Genomic DNA, 21,027 nt, shown 5'->3' with positions numbered 1-21,027 from the left:
CAAAGGGGAAGAGAAAATAGCTCAATAGACTCTTGTCACATACAAAAGAAAATCCTTTCCAAATTCTTCCTTAAGTTCAGCTCTGAACCACTAAAGTATACTAAATTAGGGCAAGCTGAATTCCTGAGCAATTATCTAAATATCCCATAGCCATTTCCATCTCAGAAAACGGTAATATTTTCCTCAATGTCTATTGTTATGTTACTCTTTTTCATTTCTTTTTTTTTTAGGTTTATTTATTTATTTTGAGAGAGAGAGAGTGCAAGCAGGAGTGAGTCAGAGAGGGAGGAAGAGAGAGAATCCCAAGCAGGTTCTGTGCTGACAGCAGGGCTTGAACTCACCAACCATGAGACCGTGACCCAAGCTAAAATCAAGAGTCGGGATGCTCGGCCGACTGAGCCACCCAGGTGCCCCACTCTTTCTTATTTCTTAAATTATGTTTCTTCATGATCAGATTTGCCTGAGACTATTTTACTTTATTATACAGTGTTAAGTTCCATGGCTCAGGACTCTCTTTTGCAAACACCCTAGCTGCCTTGCCCCTTTCTCCTTTTACTATACTCACTTTGGTTAGACACCAGCCCTGGCTAATCCAGCAACCCACTTACTCCACTTCTGTGCCAAAGAAGCACCTGGTTACTGAACTTACTTCCAATTTGCAACCAGATTTCAAATAAGCACCCTATACACCCAGACAATCCTACTATACTTTCCTACAGTTTAGTCTCTGGGAGGATTATTTCGTATCTGTTCTCTTTCTCAAATCATCAAACCCCTTCCCCATCTCATTTTCAGTTATAAAGGCATCATTTCATAGAAAAAATAGTTCCAATCAGACAAATCTACCTTATCTTGCCATCCCAAACTCCATCAACTTACCTACATTTATTTTTTAATTGCAGTAAAATATACATAAAATAAAATTTACCATTTTAAACATTTTTAAGTACATTCACATTGTGCAATCATCACTATTATCCATCTGCAGAAATTTTTTCATCTGTACTTATTTTTTAAGGAAATAATTTATTAAGGAAATAATTTACATAATTAAATATATATAGAGATATATATATAAATATATATATAAATTTTTATAATTTATATAATAATTTATTAAGGAAATAATAATTAATTGACTACTTGCTATTTGCTATTTCCCAAGCACTGCTCTGAACAATTTATACACATGAACTCATTTAATCACCACAAACCCTTACTTCATGAGGTATTATCTTCTGCATTATACAGAGCCAAAAATAAGGCACAAAAAAGTTGAGTAATAGTCCGAGGGCCCAAAGGAAATAATTGTTATAGTCACATATTCTCCCTTTCCCCTGTAACAATGGATAAACTGTCTATGCTCCCACCTAAGGTATTTTTCTACCTATATCCTGGACCTCATCACTCTCACCTCGGGGACCTCACTCCAGCCATTGTCTTCTTCCCCTTTCATATTATCAGTTTCTTCTTCCCTACTGCATCTTTCCTGTTGGCATACAAATAGGACTACTGGCATCCATCTTTAACAACAAAAGAGAAACCGTCCCTTAACCCACACCTTCCTCCAGCTACTGCCCTGGTTTTCTGGTAATTTTCACAGTAGAAATCCTTAGAAAAGTTGTCTCTACTTGTCTTCACTTTCTTATTCCATTGTTTCCTTAACCCACTTTAGTTCTGGTTTTCTGCACTGACATAATATAGCCTGATTTTAATTGCATTAGTGGTTTATTTTTGTACTTTTCAAAAACATTCCTAAACCTGCATTTATCTAGATATTAAAGGGGTGCCTGGGTGGCTCAGTCAGTTAAGCATCTGACTTCAGCTGAGGTCATGTTCTTGCAGTTTTGTGAGTTCAAGCCCTGTGTGGGGCTCTATGCTGACAGCTCAGAGTCTGGAGCCTACTTCAGATTCTGTGTTTCCCTCTCTCTCTCTCTCTCTCTCTCTCTCTCTCTGCCCCTCCCCTGCTCATGCTCTGTCTCTCTCACTCTCAAAAATGAATAAATGTTTAAAAAAATTATCTGGATATTAAATATCAAGAACCAAACAACTTTCTGTTTCCTACCATGGAAGACAAGGAATTGAGACCTCTTTCTTTCTCTGTGTCCTTTGCAATTTCCAGGTCTTTATTTTAATCTGGGGTTTCAAATCCCATCATCACTATTGTCTTTAACACATTATTTTATGATCTTTTAAGATTGTTACATTCAAGAAGTGCCTGTGTGGCTCAATCAAGTTAAGTGTCTGACTTTGGCTCAGGTAACGATCTCACAGTTGGTGGGTTCGAGCCCCACGTCGGGCTCTGTGCTGGAGCCTGCTTCAGATTCTGTGTCTCCCTCTCTCTCTGCCCTTCCCCTGCTCACACTGTCTCTCTCAAAAATAAATAAATAGACTTTTTTTTTAATGCTTGAAAAAAAAAGACTGTTACATTCAACTTCGCAACCATATTCATACCAGTTACCACTTCTATTTGTGCATATTTGGTAAGTGTCAATGCTCTCTGGTGTATCTTTTTTTCTATTAGCACTCCTCACAGTTTAGTATGGGTTCATTTCTCATTGAACTGATAGATGCATAAGTATATCTTTCAGGAAGAATACCTAGACAGTATATTGTACAAAAATCTTAACGATACATAAATGTCATTCTATTGCCTTCACACATAAATTCGAGTGGGCTTAGAATTTCTGTGTCACAATCTTATTTTTCTTGAAAATTTCTGTAGAACAGCAGATCTCAGTGTTTGGCTGTGTAATGCTACTTGCAGATATGATCAGTCTAGCACGAGTTTTACTCATCGGTGATTTTTATAAAGCTTCAGGAGTGATTCTGATGAGAAGACAGTAGTAAGAAGCATTGCCATAGGTATTTCTCCAAGTTTTCTGGTGTTCTGGATTACCAAAAAGTTGAAAACAACCTGAAATTGTGTCTTTCTTAGGTAATTTGTTTAGGTAATTTGCATACATATGTTTAAATCTAAATTTGACCACTGAGTATTGCTGCTCAGTGATGATGAGATTTTGTAACTTCTCAGAGCCCCAACTTCACCACCTTGTTGCTGAATAAAGCTCTGTTTACGTCTTACACTACTCTTGTAGAGAATGATAATGTTTAGTGTCAAATACATAATAAATGATAGATAACATTTTTGCTTACTCTTGAAATTCATAAATTTTGCCGGGATATATCCAATGATAGATCTCTTAATCTTGCCTGGAAGGCAAGAACTTTCTCAACTCTTGGTTCAGATTTGGTTTTTTTATTTGTTTGCTTGTATATATAGATAAGGAGTTTTCTTATTACACTTGTATTACAAATTAATTCTACCTTAATTAATCATGTATTCCCCTCCAATAATATCTATTATTCATGGGCTAGATTTTTGTGATCACTCCATCATATTTATCATCTTCTCACATAGTTTTCAACTTTTTGTCACGTATTCTGGGAGTGCCTTCTCAATCTCAGTGTTTTTCAGTGTTCTAGAGAAACTTCAGTGACAGTGCTAGAGAAGCCTTTTAAGATCCACTATTTGGGTCAAGGATGAAAGTGTAATAGAGGGAGCTCCAGGACCCTACCTACACTTCGACCAAAAACTCATTCATTACCTTTACATGGTGAGAGTCTACATAGGCTTGCATTAAAGAAAGAGACTGACAGCTTTTAAAAAACATTTAAAGCCATCGTCATCCATTACTTATTCAATTTTCTCTACTTGTCAATTTGTTCTTTTTTACCCTCAGTATGGATTTTGATTTGACTACTATGTTTTTTTGTTTCAATAATGCTCCTTCCTTTTTTCTTGTTCATAGAGGTGATTTCCTCTTACATGTTAATAAAACCTATCAAAACATTTTCTAAAATTCTCTTCTGATTCTCACAGTAAACCAAATTAATTTATATTTTATATGTCTCTCCTATGTCTTAAAACATTGCTTCTCTTCTTCGGTGCTGTATGGGCTGGTTTTTTGTTTGTTTGTTTGTTTGTTTGTTTTTGGTTGTTTGTTATCATTAAGCAGGAGAACCAATCCTAACCCCATTGTTGGAGAACAGACTGTTGCAGGTGTCCTCTCCCTAATGTAGTTACTATCTCTTCCAGAGATGGAAGAATCGTCCATCAAATATAAAGCCAAAAGCAAGCTGATATGTACAGCTCTGAGGCCAGTTCCCATCAGGTCTGTCAACTAGAATCCTTTATCAGACTACATGGGGGACCATCCCCATCATTTCCCTAGTCATGAGGGAAAAAAATGCAGCTCCCAGGGAAACTGAGGCCATCTGTGGGCTAGTCCTACTTAATGAGAAAAGTAATGAAAGGAAGAGTTATACCTTTTAACATCCCTACATCTGAAAGTTCTCAACATATGTCTCTGAAGGATGTGACGTTCTACCTTCCATTCCCCTCCATCTCCAGCCACATTATATCTGGAAACCATGGCTCAAATGAAGAGCTGCTACTAATAATGCAGACATCACATCTTCCTATTTATGACTCTCTTTTTACACATGTTTTATATAGTGACTGAACTGCCTTGCCATACATGACCCATCCATAAAGCTCCAACTTAATTTTCAAACTTCTGCTCAGTGGTCCCTCCTCTGTGAACATTTTCCTGGATAACCCCTCATTCAGACAAAACTAATCTGTGGTACTCCTTTCCATGTACATACTTCTACTCTATTCATTAATTTTTTCTTCAAACATCTGTCTCCCCTACTAGGTTGTCCCTTAAGGCTAAGACTCAATACCTAGCAAAGTACCTCATCAATAGTAGATAATCAATAAGTGTTCAACTAAAAGGCTATGGTACAGAGACACATTCCGGCCACATCAAGAATCTGACTTTCTAGGCTTCTAGAGCTTTTATGGGGGGAGACCAGGGGTGGTCACCTCCAAATGATACCTGGAAATGTTGCTTTAGTATTGGAGCAGCCATGCCAGGGACAGTATGGCAGAAGTTTCTTAATCCAGAACCACCACCAAAGGAAGTGGTAGAAATTCCTCCTGGATAATGAAATATGGTCTGTTCTCATCTTAATTTTGAGAGCAATTACAGATTAGATCAGGAGCAACTCGAGAGAAGAGACTATATTGAACATCTGTGTCTCTAAAAACTGGCATAGGACTTTTCACTTCATAGGAGCAGATTTCACTGATTTAATTGAATTAATGAATTAATGCATTACATTAACCATAAATAGGTTTTTTTAAGTATATTTGGGGGAAATCTGGTCAGGGTGAGCAAGATTGCAACAATTTTTTTAACTGCATTTCAGGAAGAAGGGCTATGTAAGTAAATACAGAGACATAGAGACACTACTTTCAAATACAAGGCCATTTACACAAAAACGGACATATAGACCAATGGAATAGAATAGAAACCCCAGAACTAGACCCACAAACGTACAGCCAACTAATCTTTGACAAAGCAGGAAAGAATATCCAATGGAAAAAAGTCTCTTTAACAAATGGTGCTGGGAGAACTGGACAGCAACATGCAGAAGACTGAAACTAGACCACTTTCTGACACCATTCACAAAAATAAACTCAAAATGGATAAAGGACCTGAATGTGAGACAGGAAACCATCAAAACCCTAGAGGAGAAAGCAGGAAAAGACCTCTCTGACCTCAGCCGTAGCAATCTCTTACTCGACACATCCCCAAAGGCAAGGGAATTAAAAGCAAAAATGAACTACTGGGACCTTATGAAGATAAAAAGCTTCTGCACAGCAAAGGAAACAACCAACAAAACTAAAAGGCAACCAACGGAATTGGAAAAGATATTTGCAAATGACATATCAGACAAAGGGCTAGTACCCAAAATCTATAAAGAGCTCACCAAACTCCACACCCGAAAAACAAATAACCCAGTGAAGAAATGGGCAGAAAACATGAATAGACACTTCTCTAAAGAAGACATCCGGATGGCCAACAGGCACATGAAAAGATGCTCAACGTCCCTCCTCATCAGGGAAATACAAATCGAAACCACACTCAGATATCACCTCACGCCAATCAGAGTGGCCAAAATGAACAAATCAGGAAACTATAGATGCTGGAGAGGATATGGAGAAATGGGAACCTTCTTGCACTGTTGGTGGGAATGCAAATTGGTGCAGCCACTCTGGAAAACAGTGTGGAGATTCCTCAAAAAATTAAAAATAGACCTACCCTATGACCCAGCAATAGCACTGCTAGGAATTTACCCAAGGGATACAGGAGTGCTGATGCATAGGGGCACTTGTACCCCAATGTTTATAGCAGCACTCTCAACAATAGCCAAATTATGGAAAGAGCCAACTGATGAATGGATAAAGAAATTGTGGTTTATATACACAATGGAGTACTACGTGGTAATGAGAAAGAATAAAATATAGCCCTTTGTAGCAACATGGAAGGAACTGGAGAGTGCTATGCTAAGTGAAATAAGCCATACAAAGAAAGACAGATACCATATGGTTTCACTCTTATGTGGATCTTGAGAAACTTAACAGAAACCCATGGGGGAGGGGAAGGAAAAAAAAAAAAAAAAGAGGTTAGAGTGGGAGAGAGCCAAAGCATAAGAGACTCTTAAAAACTGAGAACAAACTGAGGGTTGATGAAGGGTGGGAGGGAGGGGAGGGTGGGTGATGGGTATTGAGGAGGGCACCTTTTGGAATGAGCACTGGGTGTTGTATGGAAACAAACTTGACAATAAACTTCATATATTGGAAAAAAAAACAAATACAAGGCCATTTAAAACCTCTAGCACTATTGAATGAACTGCTCAAAACTAGAAACAAAAATATGGGTGCTTTTGCTGTTATTGTTATCACCTGAGTTAAAAAATATTTCATCCATAACTAAATGTCCTTGGCAATAGTTCTTGGCTATCTAGTTAATTATGTCCAACAGAGAAAAGACCAAACATATTTAAGCTGCCCTTACACAAAATTGCCAATTAACTGAACTTTCCTGATAGACAATCTATCACAATAAGGCAGATTTTACCATGTGTAACAGAATCAAATTTATCCTAATCGAAAGCCATTTTGTATACCATTAATGCTCTTTGTAATTTTTGAGCACTTATAAATTTATACTAGTAAGGTGGGTTAGATGCCCCTAATTTGTCCATGCAGGACAAATAACTTAAAACAATTTGTGGTGTTTATTAGTGCATCTAAGATACAGTGTATCTTAAAATAGTGTCTGTCTTGATCTACTGGCTGAATCTAGCCCCATAATTAGTTTTTCTTTTTTTTTTTTTTTTAATTTTTTTTCAACGTTTTTTATTCATTTTTGGGACAAAGAGAGACAGAGCATGAACGGGGGAGGGGCAGAGAGAGAGGGAGACACAGAATCGGAAACAGGCTCCAGGCTCCGCGCCATCAGCCCAGAGCCCGACGCGGGGCTCGAACTCACGGACCGCGAGATCGTGACCTGGCTGAAGTCGGACGCTTAACCGACTGCGCCATCCAGGCGCCCCTAGTTTTTCTTATTAGAGTCAGCTCAGGTAAGCTTCTATTTTGAGACAATATTTAAGATCTCACAATACATGGATTCTAATCCTTAATAAAACCAATTGATAAATGGAATTCCTTTCCACAGCTTCCTTTAAACCCTCAGGTTAGTTCTGATGTCCAATTTTTCCATCCTCTTGGAGGATTCTAATGAAGGAATTTTTACCATTCTCTGAGGTTTCCTCTCACTCCCTGATCCCTATAGGCTGAGAATGACATATCTGGTTTATGGAAGGACAACTATCACTGCTCATGATTCACTTCCTTCCTACCATGCAGAAGCAGACCAGGAAAAACTCTTCAGCTGCCCTACTCACAAATGGGAAGCTGTATTAGTCAGTATTCTCCAGAGAAACAGAACCAATAGGAGAATGACTGACTGATCGATTGGTTGATGAGATATATAGAGAGATAGATATTATTAAAAAGTTCATTATAAGGAATTGGCTCACACAATTTGGAAGCTGAGAAGTCTCAAGATCTAGGGAGAAAGTGAAGACTCAGGAGAGTCAATGGTAGTGTTTAAAGGCCTGAGAACCAGAAAAGCTGGTGTTATTATAAGAGAAAGAATTCTTTTTTACTCACTCTTTTATTCTGTTCAGACCTTCAATGGATTGAATGAGGGCCAAGCACATCAGAGAGGGCAATCTGCTTTACTCAGTCTAACGATTCATAGATTAATCTCATACAAAAACACCCTCACAGACACATCCAGAATAATGTTTGACCAAATATCTGGGCACCTCATAGCCCAGTCAAACTAACATTTAAAATTAACTATCACAAAGGCTAAGTCAGTTCAGTTCAGGGGCACTACTGTGTAGAAAGCCCCACTTCCACCTCCAGTACAAACCACCTTCTCTAATCCAGCTTTCCTAGTGAATCCCAGATTGGAGTAATATGACTGACACTCTGCTTTTTATCTTCACATGAGAACTATGTCTGTAAAGTTGACCAAAACCTCTAGTGGAGGAGGGTTTGCTTAATTATCAAGTCCCCACAAGCAGTCTTATATGATAGTTATTAATACTTATTTTTCCTTGTCGGGCTCTGGGCTGATGGCTCAGAGCCTGGAGCCTGTTTCCGATTCTGTGTCTCCCTCTCTCTCTGCCCCTCCCCCATTCATGCTCTGTCTCTCTCTGTCCCAAAAATAAATAAACATTGAAAAAAAAAATTAAAAAAAATAAAAATAAAAAAAAATACTTATTTTTCCTAATTTCTTCTAGTCCTTCCTATTTTCTAGCTAGAGGGCTCAAGAGAGGTCCCCTTATTTGCTCTTTTTGTTCATTTCCAGAACATTTTTAAATTTGTCCATTTTTCTGTAGCCCAGTGTGAACCCAACTATATTTTATGCAGTTAGTCTGGAGTTAAAGAATGAAATGCATAAAATGAAATGTCCACTGGTGTTCCACCAGTCATCATCTTGATTTCTAAACCTGATAGTGTAAAAAGAGACACTGGCCTTCTATTTGGTCATTTTCTGAACTAAAATGAGTCCAATACCGTAATATATCTATTTTGCTTTAGCCACTGACTATATTCCCAATTTCCATCTCAACTTAAAAAAAAACTTAGAAGAATTGATGTTACATAATTTAAAATTCACACAATCTATTAAGCATTTTCAGTATTCTCATCAAAAAATTTTAACCTGAATCTATTAGTTAAGCCTCTACACTTAAGTGTCAGTTTTCAGGAAATAACAAGGACTCAAGCAACAAGTGAAATGTTCTATGAGGAAACAGAGAAGTCAAGAATCTATAAGACAATGAAGCTGAACTCTTCAAAAAAAAAAAGAAAGGAAGAAAGAAAGAAAGAAAGAGGAAAAAAAAACTACTAAAGTTTAACAACCAAATGCAATATTTGAATTTAGTCTAGAACCTGGTTTCAAAAAGATGAAAAGAAGTTATAGGCTCTCTTTTATAGGCTTCATTTTGGGCACAGTGGAAATTTGCATATGAAGTATAGGTTATACGATACTATGAAATTATCATTAACTTCCATAGATAAGATAATTATAAAAAGAAAATTCTTAATCTTAGGAGAAGTATGAAAAATATTTAGGGATGAAGTGTTACAATGTTTACAAATTACATTCAAATTGTACACTCCAACATATATAAAAAGCAAATATGGTAAAGTGTTAGTAATTGTTGAATCTACATGTAAGGCCCAGAAATGTTCACTATACCCATGTCCACTCTACCACCACTACTCTTTAAAACTGTATGTTTGAAACTTCTCATAATATTAAAACAACACTTAGAGGGGCGCCTGGGTGGCTCAGTCGGTTGAGCAGCTGACTTCAGCTCAGGTCATGATCTCGCAGTCCGTGAGTTCGAGCCCCGTGTCGGGCTCTGTGCTGACAGCTCGGAGCCTGGAGCCCGCTTCAGATTCTGTGTCTCCCTCTCTCTGACCCTCCCCTGTTCATGCTCTGTCTCTCCCTGTCTCAAAAATAAATAAACATTAAAAAAAATTAAAACAACACTTAGAAGGGGTTCAGTTTTTTCTGAATGTTCTGGCCACCCACATACTAAATCAAAACAAAACAGTTCAGTAGGGCAGTGAGTAGTAATGATACAAATAAGTACAGTTTTCACACTCTAGCCTTGGTGATCCTTCACACAGGCAGCTCACTGCCATTTCTGTCAGGCCCACAGCACACTGTTTATATTGTCTTCCCAGCCCCAAAGTCATCCTGCCCTATGTATAAGGAGATGTTTGCATACAGGTGTCCTCAGGGAATCTCCAGTCCCCTTCTGGATGGAGACTATCTCACTCATCTTCAATTCTTATACCTTAGTCCAAAGTCAGAGATGTTCAATAAATAGCTGTCAGATAAATCAAGAAGTGCTTCTCCCTTCTTCTACTATCTTGAAACACCAATTTGGAATAAGAATAATGTTCATTATAACTTGGTAATGTACATTTGGTCCCTTTCGACACATTAAAAAATGAAATTGATGAAGAGCCTCCTCATCTCACAACCAATCTGTTATGGACTGAATGTTTGTGTCTCCCCCAAATTCATATATTGAAATCCTAACTCCCAGTGTGATTATGTTAGAAGGTGGGGCCTTGGGAGGTGATTAGTGCCCTAATAAAAGAGGCCCCACAGAGTTTCCTCTCCCCTTCTACCATGTAAGGACACATCCTTTCATGAATCAGGAAGTAGGGCCTCACCGGACACTGAATCTGCCAGCACCTTGATCTTGGACTTCCCAGCCTTCAGAACTATGAGAAATAAATGTTTGTCTTTAGGCCACACAGCCTATGGTATTTTTGTTATAGCAGATTTAACTAAGATAAAACCCAATATTCTACCTTGATCATTATCACCTCAATCTTAGTTGTCTGAGAAAGCAGAACATGGAGCCTGCTGGGAAATACCATGACCCATGTATTATTTTCCCACCACCTTTTTTTTTTTTTTGAGAGTGAGAGAGAGAGAACATGTATATGCATGCGAGCAGGGGAAGAGCAGAGGGAGAAGGGGAGAGAGAAGCCCAAGCAGGTTCCATCCACATCCAGCACAGAGGCCAACACAGGGCTCAATTCCACAACCAACCATGAGATCACAACCTGAGCTAAAATCACAAGTTGACTCTTAACTTGTGTCTGAACCACCCAGGCACCCCTTTCCCACCTTTTTTTTTTTGTTTTTTAATTCTCAAGTTAGTTAACATACAGTGTAGTATTGGGTTCAGGAGTAGAACCCAGTGATTCATCGCTCACATGTAACACCAAGCACTCATTCCATTAAGTGCCTTCCTTAATTCCCATCACTCATTAACCCCCCCCATCAACCTTCAGTTTGTTCTCTGTATTTGAGTCTCTTGTGGTTTGCCTCCCTCTCTGTTTTTGTCTTATTTTTCCTTCCCTTCCCCTATGATCATCTGTTAAGTATCTGAAATTCCACATATGAGTGAAATCATGTGACATCTTTCTTTGGCTGACTTATTTCACTTTAGCATAATACCCTCCAATTCCATCCATGTTGCTGCAAATGGCAAGATTTCATGCTTTTTCATCACTGAGTAGTATTCCATTGTATATATATACCATATCTTCTTAATTCATTCATCAGTTGATGGACATTTGGACTCTTTGCATAATTTGGCTATTTTTTTAAATATTTATTTATTTTTGAGAGAGAGAGACAGTGCGCAAGCAGGGGAGGTTCAGAGAAAGAGAGAGACACAGAATCCGAAGCAGGCTGCAGGCTCCAGGCTCTGAGCTGTCAGCACAGAGCCCACTGCAGGGCTCAAACTCACCAACTGCGAGATCATGACCTGAGCTGAAGTTGGATGCTTAACTGACTGAGCCACCCAGGCAACCCATAATTTGGCTCTTGTCGATAGCACTGTTATAACATTGGAGTGTATGTGCCCCTTTGAATCAGCATTTGTGTATCCTTTGGATAAATACCTAGTAGTGCAATTATTGTGTCATAGGAACCACCTTTTTTTAATGTTTATTTTTGAGAAAGAGAGAGAGAGAGTAGGGGCGGGGCAGAGAGAGAGAGAGAGAGAGAGAGAGAATCTGAAGCAGGCTTCTGCACTGACAGTAGAGAGCCTGATGTGAGGTTCGAACTTACAAACCGTGAGATCATGACCCGAGCTGAAGTTCGACACTTAACTGACTGAGCCACCCAGGCACCCCTCCCATCACCTTTTAAACTGGACCATCATATCCATAAACCAACCCCAAAGGAGTGTTTCCCAAAGTGTAGTCTCTATTGAAAATTACAGATTTCTTAGCCCCTTATTCAGTGATTCTGAATCAGTCCAAAGTGAGGTCTAGAGATCTATTCCTCTTAACTTTTCCCAGGTGATTCTGATGTACATCTGATGTAAGGGCTACTCTCCTAAACAGCAAACATTGGTTCTAGGTGACCACTCATACATTGAACTACACACACACACACACACACACACACACATGCACACATAGTTTCCTTCTGATTTGATTATGCTTACTTTCTCCTCCTTGGCCTAATATTCCATTTCTACCTGAATTTTGACTCAATCGGTTTGGGTCATCCTCCTGCCTGCCCTGGCTTGTTGGACCTTGGGCACATGTGTGCATTTGATGGCTTTCTCATTCCTCTATTCTCCCCCCAGTTCACTGGAAACTCCCCAGTCTGCCTTCTTGGCCCTTTAGAGCAACATGGATCCCAAATAACCCACCTTTACTCCAAGGAGAGGGAGGCATTCAAGTAGAGTCAATTAATGTCCTTACCAAAACTCTAGTACAAAGCACAGGACTATAAGCAAGCCTGAGGGAACAAGGGGCTGAGACCTAACTCTTGCTGCCTTCTGTTACTTTTTATGAGGACCAAGGGGCCCCTCCCACTACTCTTTAGTAGTGTAAACATAATCCCAGTGAGATTTTTTTTCATTACACTGGTAATACATGAATGTAATCTCATTATAAAATAATTTAAAACAATACAGATCTGCTAAAGCTGTAACATCCCATTTCCAGTCCCCTCCCCATAAATAACTGATAACAAATCAGTTTGGCATACATTTTTCTATTTACATATATTAAGTTAAACAAATGGTTCTAAGGCAGGAGAGGATTTTGCTCCCCACCCCAACCCCGGGACATTCGGCAATCCATGGGGACATTTTTGGTTGTCACAACTGGGAAGTGATAACACATCTAGTGGGTAAAGGTCAGTAATACTGCTAAACATCCTATAATACACAAGACAGCCTCCACAACAAAAATTACCTGGCCGAAAATGTAATGGTACCATGGCTGAGAAACCCTGAGTTAAACTACATGAAACTATCAATGTTCAAACAATTCTGAACTTTTAAAAGGGCAATTTTATATGGTACAACCTAATATATATTTATACACACATGGTAACATATAGTTTTGTTTGTGGCTGTTTTACATAAATGTATTAGACCATATGTCTTATTCTACAACTTTCTTTTTCCCTTTAACAATATGCCTGGCAGATTCTCCATGCCAGGAACCAGAGCTCCGTCTGATTCTTTTCTAGCTGCTAAAAGGTATTCATTGCTGAGAAAGCTCCTTTTATAGATCATGCTACAATGAGCATCCTGACCCATTTCTTTCTCCCCACATGGGTTAGGTCTTAGGTGGAGCTAAGGCTGAGGGACACTAAGGACCAGAGAGGAATGTGCTTGCCCTCGAGGGAGGGCAGAGAGTCCTTTGGCCCTCTTTAAGGCCTAGTTGCCATCAACTATACTTGCCTGTTTCCCCTCACAGCAGTGACCATTCCGTGCCACAAGCATTTACAACAGAGCAGTGTGAATTCTAAAACCTGTTTGTAGACTTTCCACCCTGCTATTCTCATGGGGTGAATAAAGGGCTAGGAAGTGATTTACACCACTTGTCTGCTTTCCAGACCTTCTCTGAGCTGCTGGGAGTTTCTGTCACACCTTTTTGAAATCTACTCAAATGTCAACACATCACTGAGCAAAATAACCCCCCACACACACATTTTCTAAGCATCCGGTATCAATATAGCCAAAGAACCAGAGCCAAAAGAAACTTTTGCTTTTTCCACAAATGGCTTAAAGGCATTAATTATCATGGAAAACTACATGCAGACTGTTCAGAGACAAAAAGATACCCCTCCCCACGTGTTCCAAGAGAATAGCATATTGTCATCTGAAAGAGTAATTTATTTCCACATAATTGGCTCTATAAAGGGCATCTTCAGTGTCTAATTCCCTAAATAACTCGAGGCCTACTGTTACTAGTTCTGACCCCACAGGGGAAGGAGAGCTGTAATTAATTGACTCATTTTTGATTAATGCATTCCAGCTTTCCTTTACTGCCACTCTTCTAGGAGAAAATTGGCCAGCCCTGTGACTCTATTTCCAAGGACCTAATTCACTTAAAATAAACAAAGAAATCTGGATGGCAAGCAAGAAGTTGGTTGTTCACAGGATACCCCTGGGGACTGCACCTTTCCTGTGTATCCTGTACATCTCAGAGGACTGAGAGGGGGACTTTGCTTGGCTCTCAGCAGTAAAATCTTTAATACACAGTAGTAGATGCCTGGTTTTTTGCTGTTGTTTGGCATTTGTTGTTGTTTGTTTTTAGTTTCCTGGTTTATTTAACAACTATGGTACTAAAGGAGGTAGGAAGGAAAGAAGGGAGGGGAAGAAAGAAAGAAAAGAAAATCCCAAAAAGCATTTTAAGGGACCTCACTTCTTCACATAGTATAAAGGCTACCAATCTTGGAGCACACCCAACCAACGGTTTTATGAGCAAAGACTATGATGAAGCACAAGCTTCAAGCTTTTTTTTTTTTTTTTTTTTTTTTGGCAGCGGGGGGGGGGGGGGATGGTGTTATTTATGAACATCCTATTCTTTTAATTCCTTTTATTTGAGCTCAGATGCAGGCAAAAGAGTAACTCTATGACTTACAAATCCATAGTTCTTCAATCATCCAACACCATTTTTTTTTTTATTTTTTTTTCAACGTTTTTTTAATTTATTTTTGGGACAGAGAGAGACAGAGCATGAACAGGGGAGGGGCAGAGAGAGAGGGAGGCACAGAATCGGAAACAGGCTCCAGGCTCCGAGCCATCAGCCCAGAGCCTGACGCGGGGCTCGAACTCACAGACCGCGAGATCGTGACCTGGCTGAAGTCGGACGCTTAACCGACTGCGCCACCCAGGCGCCCCAACACCATTTTTTTAAAGTAAGACCAGATACTAGGCGCTTCTTCATTTTTCTTTTTTCCCCTATTTCTCTACCCCATTCTCTGTATGTGCCCCATTCTCTGTATGCTAGACAACTGAATCCATAATTAGATAATCGTGCTGCTCACACCTCCCTTGGATGAAGTATAGTCACTAGTTCCAAGTTATATTATTCCAAAGGGATATGTTTTGGTGTCTTTAACAGGCACCCTAATAAATCCTCTATTACCCTATTATTCTATTTCCAAAGTCATCATTCTGTTTCCCTCCCAACTCTTTCTCAGATATATGATGGCTGGATTGGACTTTTAGCTCTTATACATTTCCTTATACACCCTGGACAATCTCAGTGTGATCTCAAGATCTCTAAAAGCAGCAGATGGGGTCTTCAATGTGAAGATAATAGCTAGAGCCTTTCAGGACCTCCTAAAATAATGACAACCTGCAAATGACAAGCCTTCAAATGAGCAGTAGTTCATGTATCAGTTGATACTTACAGGAACTCAGTGAGGAAAATGTCAATGGGGATGTCATTCACATCCTACTTCAAGAAGTTCACTTAGAAGTATTTTTACATTTTATAGATGAGAACATTGGAGATAAGGAGTAAGTATCCACTTTCATTCAACCCAGTCAACGACACAAATTCTCACTGACCAGAAAATGTATAATTATTTTTTGTCAGTATCAATTCAGTTTTGTTTTTTGGGTTTTTTTTTAATGAAACATACACAGCTTGAGAAATCAAGGACATAAGGAGGTAAGGTAGGAATGGCACTTCAGTGCCTGGAAATTCCAAATTGATGATAATGCTTGGGGAAACCATACAACTGGCTTCAAGGGCTCTTAGGTGCTCACCTTGGCAATATGCTCAACTCTCACAGTTTTAAAGACTTAGACTCCTAGCAGATGTCCCAAACCCTTGATATAGCTATTGTTATCACTCTACTGCAAAAGTTCACAAACTTGGGCTACATGTGAGGATCACTTGGGAAGTTTTTAACAAATACAAATGTCCAGTTCCCAAAAGATGTTGATTTAGTCTGGGGTAGGGCCCTGGCATCAGTATTAATTAAAAACCTCTCAGATGATTCTCATGGTCAGCCAGGGCTGAGAACAACTGGCTCACAGGCATCCTTGGCCTACAGCCGCCATTAACGGTCAGGAATACTTCTCTACCTCTCTTGGGACCTGTCCTTTCAGATTCCCTCTGATAATTCCTTCTATGAAGGCCTTCCAAAATGACCTTCTCGAGATTCTTTCCAATTAGCAAATATGAGGTTTTTCACAGGGAACAGAGAACAATAAGAGGACTACAGACAAAGGGAAATTTTGCATTATTACTTATTACTGAAAATTTATTTAGTGCCCACAATGTGCTGAAAAAAGGATTTTGAGAATGCCTTATCTGGTTTTCAGCTGCTATGAACACAATTAGTCATGGGGTTTTATATCCCTCTATTTAACTGCCTGTGAAGTTAATAGGTAGATGCAATGCTGGAGTTGAGCTGGTTCAACTCTGAACTCAATATCCAGCTTTTAAAGAAATGAGAAGTTGGTGCCTCTAAGATTGCAAAAATCCAATTAAGTATCACTTTCCCCTGCTGCTAGATAGACTTAGACCCTGGAAGTAATGTTAACGATACCACATGAACATCCAGGACAATCACCATGCCTCTTTTACTGAAATCACACCCAAGCCAGAAATTAAACAGAAAGTGCAAGAATATTAATGCAACCCCCTGGCTTTCAGTTGTCAGACAAAATACTACAAGAGGTAGCTGATGATGTGGGCCAGACAAGAAATTCAAAAAGAAAAATGTACCATTATTCTGTTTTCTTTTTCAAAGAGGAGGCATTCAAGGTCAGCAAAACAGATTACATAGATATTTTCCCAAAAGATATCCTTTGGGATCCACCGCCCAAGCCTACGTGCCCCTCCATGCGTTCTCCACTGTAATTAAGATACATGTGCTTTTCTGGGCTTTCGAAGTTGCTGACAGACAGCTCAGCTACCAACAAAGTGTAAATTGCCAAAGGCAGATGCTCAATGTTAGATGGTGCCCCAGGCAATGCCAGACTGTGCAGCTACACCTGGGACCTAGTCAGACTACAAAGCAGGGTGTTAAATTAAACAGTGTCAAGACAAATAAAATATGGCGCTTGATTTAGATTGCTGTTTTTCCTTTAAAAGATGGGGATGAAAGGGTACTCCCAGGACTGAGCAATTTCATCTGTCTCTTGGCTCCTGCTCTACCATGCCCTAGCAGTCAAACCTCCAAACTTCCTCTGGGAACTCTTTCCTCCTCAGAGTGACTTAAGATGGGCTTGTTTCCATTCCTGCTCTGAAACATGAGCCAGACTTTTCACATTGTAAGTAAAAGAAAATAGGGTGCCTGTGATAGACTAACTTGTGTTCCCCCAAAATTCGTATGTTGAAGTCCTAACACCCAACACCTCAGAATATGACTGTATTTAGAGATGGGGCCTTTCAAGAAGTGATTACATTAAAATGAGGCCATTAGAATGGGCCCTAATCCAAGCTGACTGCTATCCTTATAAAAAAGAGGAAATATATGGGGCGCCTGGGTGGCGCAGTCGGTTAAACGTCCGACTTCAGCCAGGTCACGATCTCGCGGTCCGTGGGTTCGAGCCCCGCGTCAGGCTCTGGGCTGATGGCTCAGAGCCTGGAGCCTGTTTCCGATTCTGTGTCTCCCTCTCTCTCTGCCCCTCCCCCGTTCATGCTCTGTCTCTCTCTGTCCCAAAAATAAATAAACGTTGAAAAAAAAAAAATTAAAAAAAAAAAAAAGAGGAAATATGGGCACATGAAAGAGACACCAGGGTTACACACACAGAGAGGAGAGACCACATGAGGACACAGTGAGAAGACAGCCACCTGGAAGCCAAAGAGAGAGGCGCCAGGAGAAACCAAACCTGTCAACACCTTGATCTTGGAAACCAGCTCCAGAATGTAAGAAAATAAATATCTATTGTTTAAGCCATCCAGTTTGTGGTATTCTGTTATGGCAGCCCTAGCAAACTAATACACCAGCCCCCCTACTATAATTAAGCATTGTATTGACATACAAATTGGAGAACACTAATTCTTTTTGTTGTTGAAGAAGACTGAGTGAGAAACATCAAGAGTTCACTACATGAGGAGAGCTGGTATGCTCACCATAACGTCTTGAGCCACACCTGCTCATAAATATAAGGAATCCCTACCCGCCTTGGAAAGTGTTCTTGGGTGTTTGCTAGACTTTGAATGACCTGAACTCAATCACAAAAGTGACAGCTACTTCACAGACCAAAGCAATGCTCCATGTGGGCTGGTGGGGGGATGGGGAGGTGTCCCATAACCATTAGCTCATCAGCGGCAAAAAAAATGAGATAAAGCCAATTACTTCTGAGAACTTTAAGCTTAGATGCCCTCAGAAGAGTCTGTTGTCATCCATGAAACTCAGGAAAAGCTGGGGGAGTGGGAAGCAACAGCCTAGTGCTGTGGAGATCTGGCCCCCACCTCACAAATGACAAGAGGGCCTGAGAGAAGAATCCCTCAGAGACCTGTCACACACAAGTCCATTCAGACTCTGCATCCAGAAGGAGACCCCCACCACAGACCCTAAAGTCACTTCTACAACACTAACAGCTCCTTACTGTATTACTGTAAACTGTATTACTATCTCATAGGGCAAAGGCACAAGCAATAGAAAGTGCCATCAGACTCAAACTTATCTATATTTACCAACCAAAAAATATCTGCCAGTCAAACGTAAGTTCTAGTGACCTCTGCTCAGTGTTGGAGTTGGGATAAGGATGTGGGAGGGGTCTGGCTGTATCTTGTATCAGCCTAAATGAGACACACACAGCAGAGTCATTACCATATTTAATCTCCCAAAGTATTGTTTCACAAGAGTTGCAGAAAACTTTCCTGACTTCCCAGAATGAACAAGTCACAAGACAGGTTCACAGCTAGGCCCACTTCTTGCCATTAAGGGTCCCAATAGGCTCTCTTTTTTTTTTTTTTATTTTTTTTTTAAATTTTTTTTTTCAACGTTTATTTATTTTGGGGACAGAGAGAGACAGAGCATGAACGGGGGAGGGGCAGAGAGAGAGGGAGACACAGAATCGGAAACAGGCTCCAGGCTCTGAGCCATCAGCCCAGAGACCGACGCGGGGCTCGAACTCCCGGACCGCGAGATCGTGACCTGGCTGAAGTCGGACGCTTAACCGACTGCGCCACCCAGGCGCCCCCCAATAGGCTCTCTTAAATGAGCTACCTACTCCACCCGTCAAGTGACTTCTTTTCAATTTAAACAACTTTTTTTTTTTTTTTTTTTTTTTTTTTTTTTTAAGTAGGCTCCACCAGCAGCACAGAGCCTAGCATAGGGCTTGAACTCATGACCCTGAGATCAAGGCCTGAGCTGAGATCAAGAGTCAGATGTTTAACTGACTAAGCCACCCAGGTGCCCCCAATTTAGACAACTTCTACTTCTTAAAGTGTTCTACATTAAATTATATTAAAATATAAGCTGGCCTCATTTGGATTTCCATTATAGTTTTAAATATTATTCTTAGTTTTGGTTAATCCTCAGTTTGTCATCACTTCTAAACTTTAGTTTGCAGTTTCTGGACTCTACATTACTACCTTACTCCTTAGATAAGAGGAAAATGGAACTCTGAATACATTAGAGGGGTCCTATTTGAAGGATACTTGAAGATCACCTTAAAAGGTCATTTTGTGGGGCGACTGGATGGCTCAGTCAGTTAAGCACCAGACTTTGACTCAGGTCATGATCTCACAGTTCGTGGGTTTCAGTCCCTCATCAGGCTCTGTGCTGGCAACTCAGAGCCTGGAGCCTGCTTCGGTTTCTGTGTCTCCCTCTCTCTCTCTGACCCTCCCCCGCTCACCTTCTGTCTCTCTCTCTCTCTCAAAAATAAATAATCATTAAAAAAAAAAAAGGGTCATTCTGCGCTGTGCATATCCACACACACACACACACACACACACACACACACACACGCATACATGCCCCATTTGCCAACTTTGAAAGTTAACTTCTCTGTATACAAGGCTTTCTTAAAGCAGAATCTCCTAGTATTATTTTTCCTTGAGGAAAAAGTGCTTTATTTCTTTTTTTAAAAAAATTTTTTTAATGTTTATTTATTTTCAAGAGAGAGAGACAAAGCATGAGCAGGGGAATGGCAGAGAAGGAGAGGGAGATACAGAATCCAAAACAGGCACCAGGCTCCAAGCTGTCAGCACAGAGCCCGATGCAGGGCCCAAACCCATGAACCATGAGATCATGACTTGAGCCGAAGTCAGATGCTTAACCAACTGAGCCACCGAGGTGTCCCAAAAGTGCTTTTTTCTTTGCCATTCTTGGAAATTAGTTGTTCTGAAACACTTAATTTCAAAAGGAGGGGCACCTAAATTCTTTGAAACACTTTTTTACTGGTTTATAATTTCTTTTTGATTCAAGTCCCCTTTATTTGCTTGTTGATGCTCTACTACTTTCATTTCATCATTACTGGCATAGAATATGGCAGCAGCAAAGAGACAATTATCTCGGCAAACTGTCCCACAAAAATCATCCATCTGACAGAAATTCTTTTCTCACTTTGCAAGCATCCTGACCACTCCTTCTCAAAGTTGGATGGCTTTTCTTAACAGATACATCCTCAGTTTCCAAGAATCCCTGTTCATTTATTTCCCCCAACAAACCATGTTCCTTCTGAGACAAAGCTGCATCATCCAATACATACCTTGTTAGTTTAACTAGACATATATATACGTATGTATTTTTTTATTTCCTTGACTTTATT

This window comes from Lynx canadensis, chromosome A2 (genome assembly GCF_007474595.2).
Source record: "Lynx canadensis isolate LIC74 chromosome A2, mLynCan4.pri.v2, whole genome shotgun sequence".
Classification (NCBI taxonomy): domain Eukaryota; kingdom Metazoa; phylum Chordata; class Mammalia; order Carnivora; family Felidae; genus Lynx; species Lynx canadensis.
Note: the sequence above shows the minus strand (reverse complement) of the source record.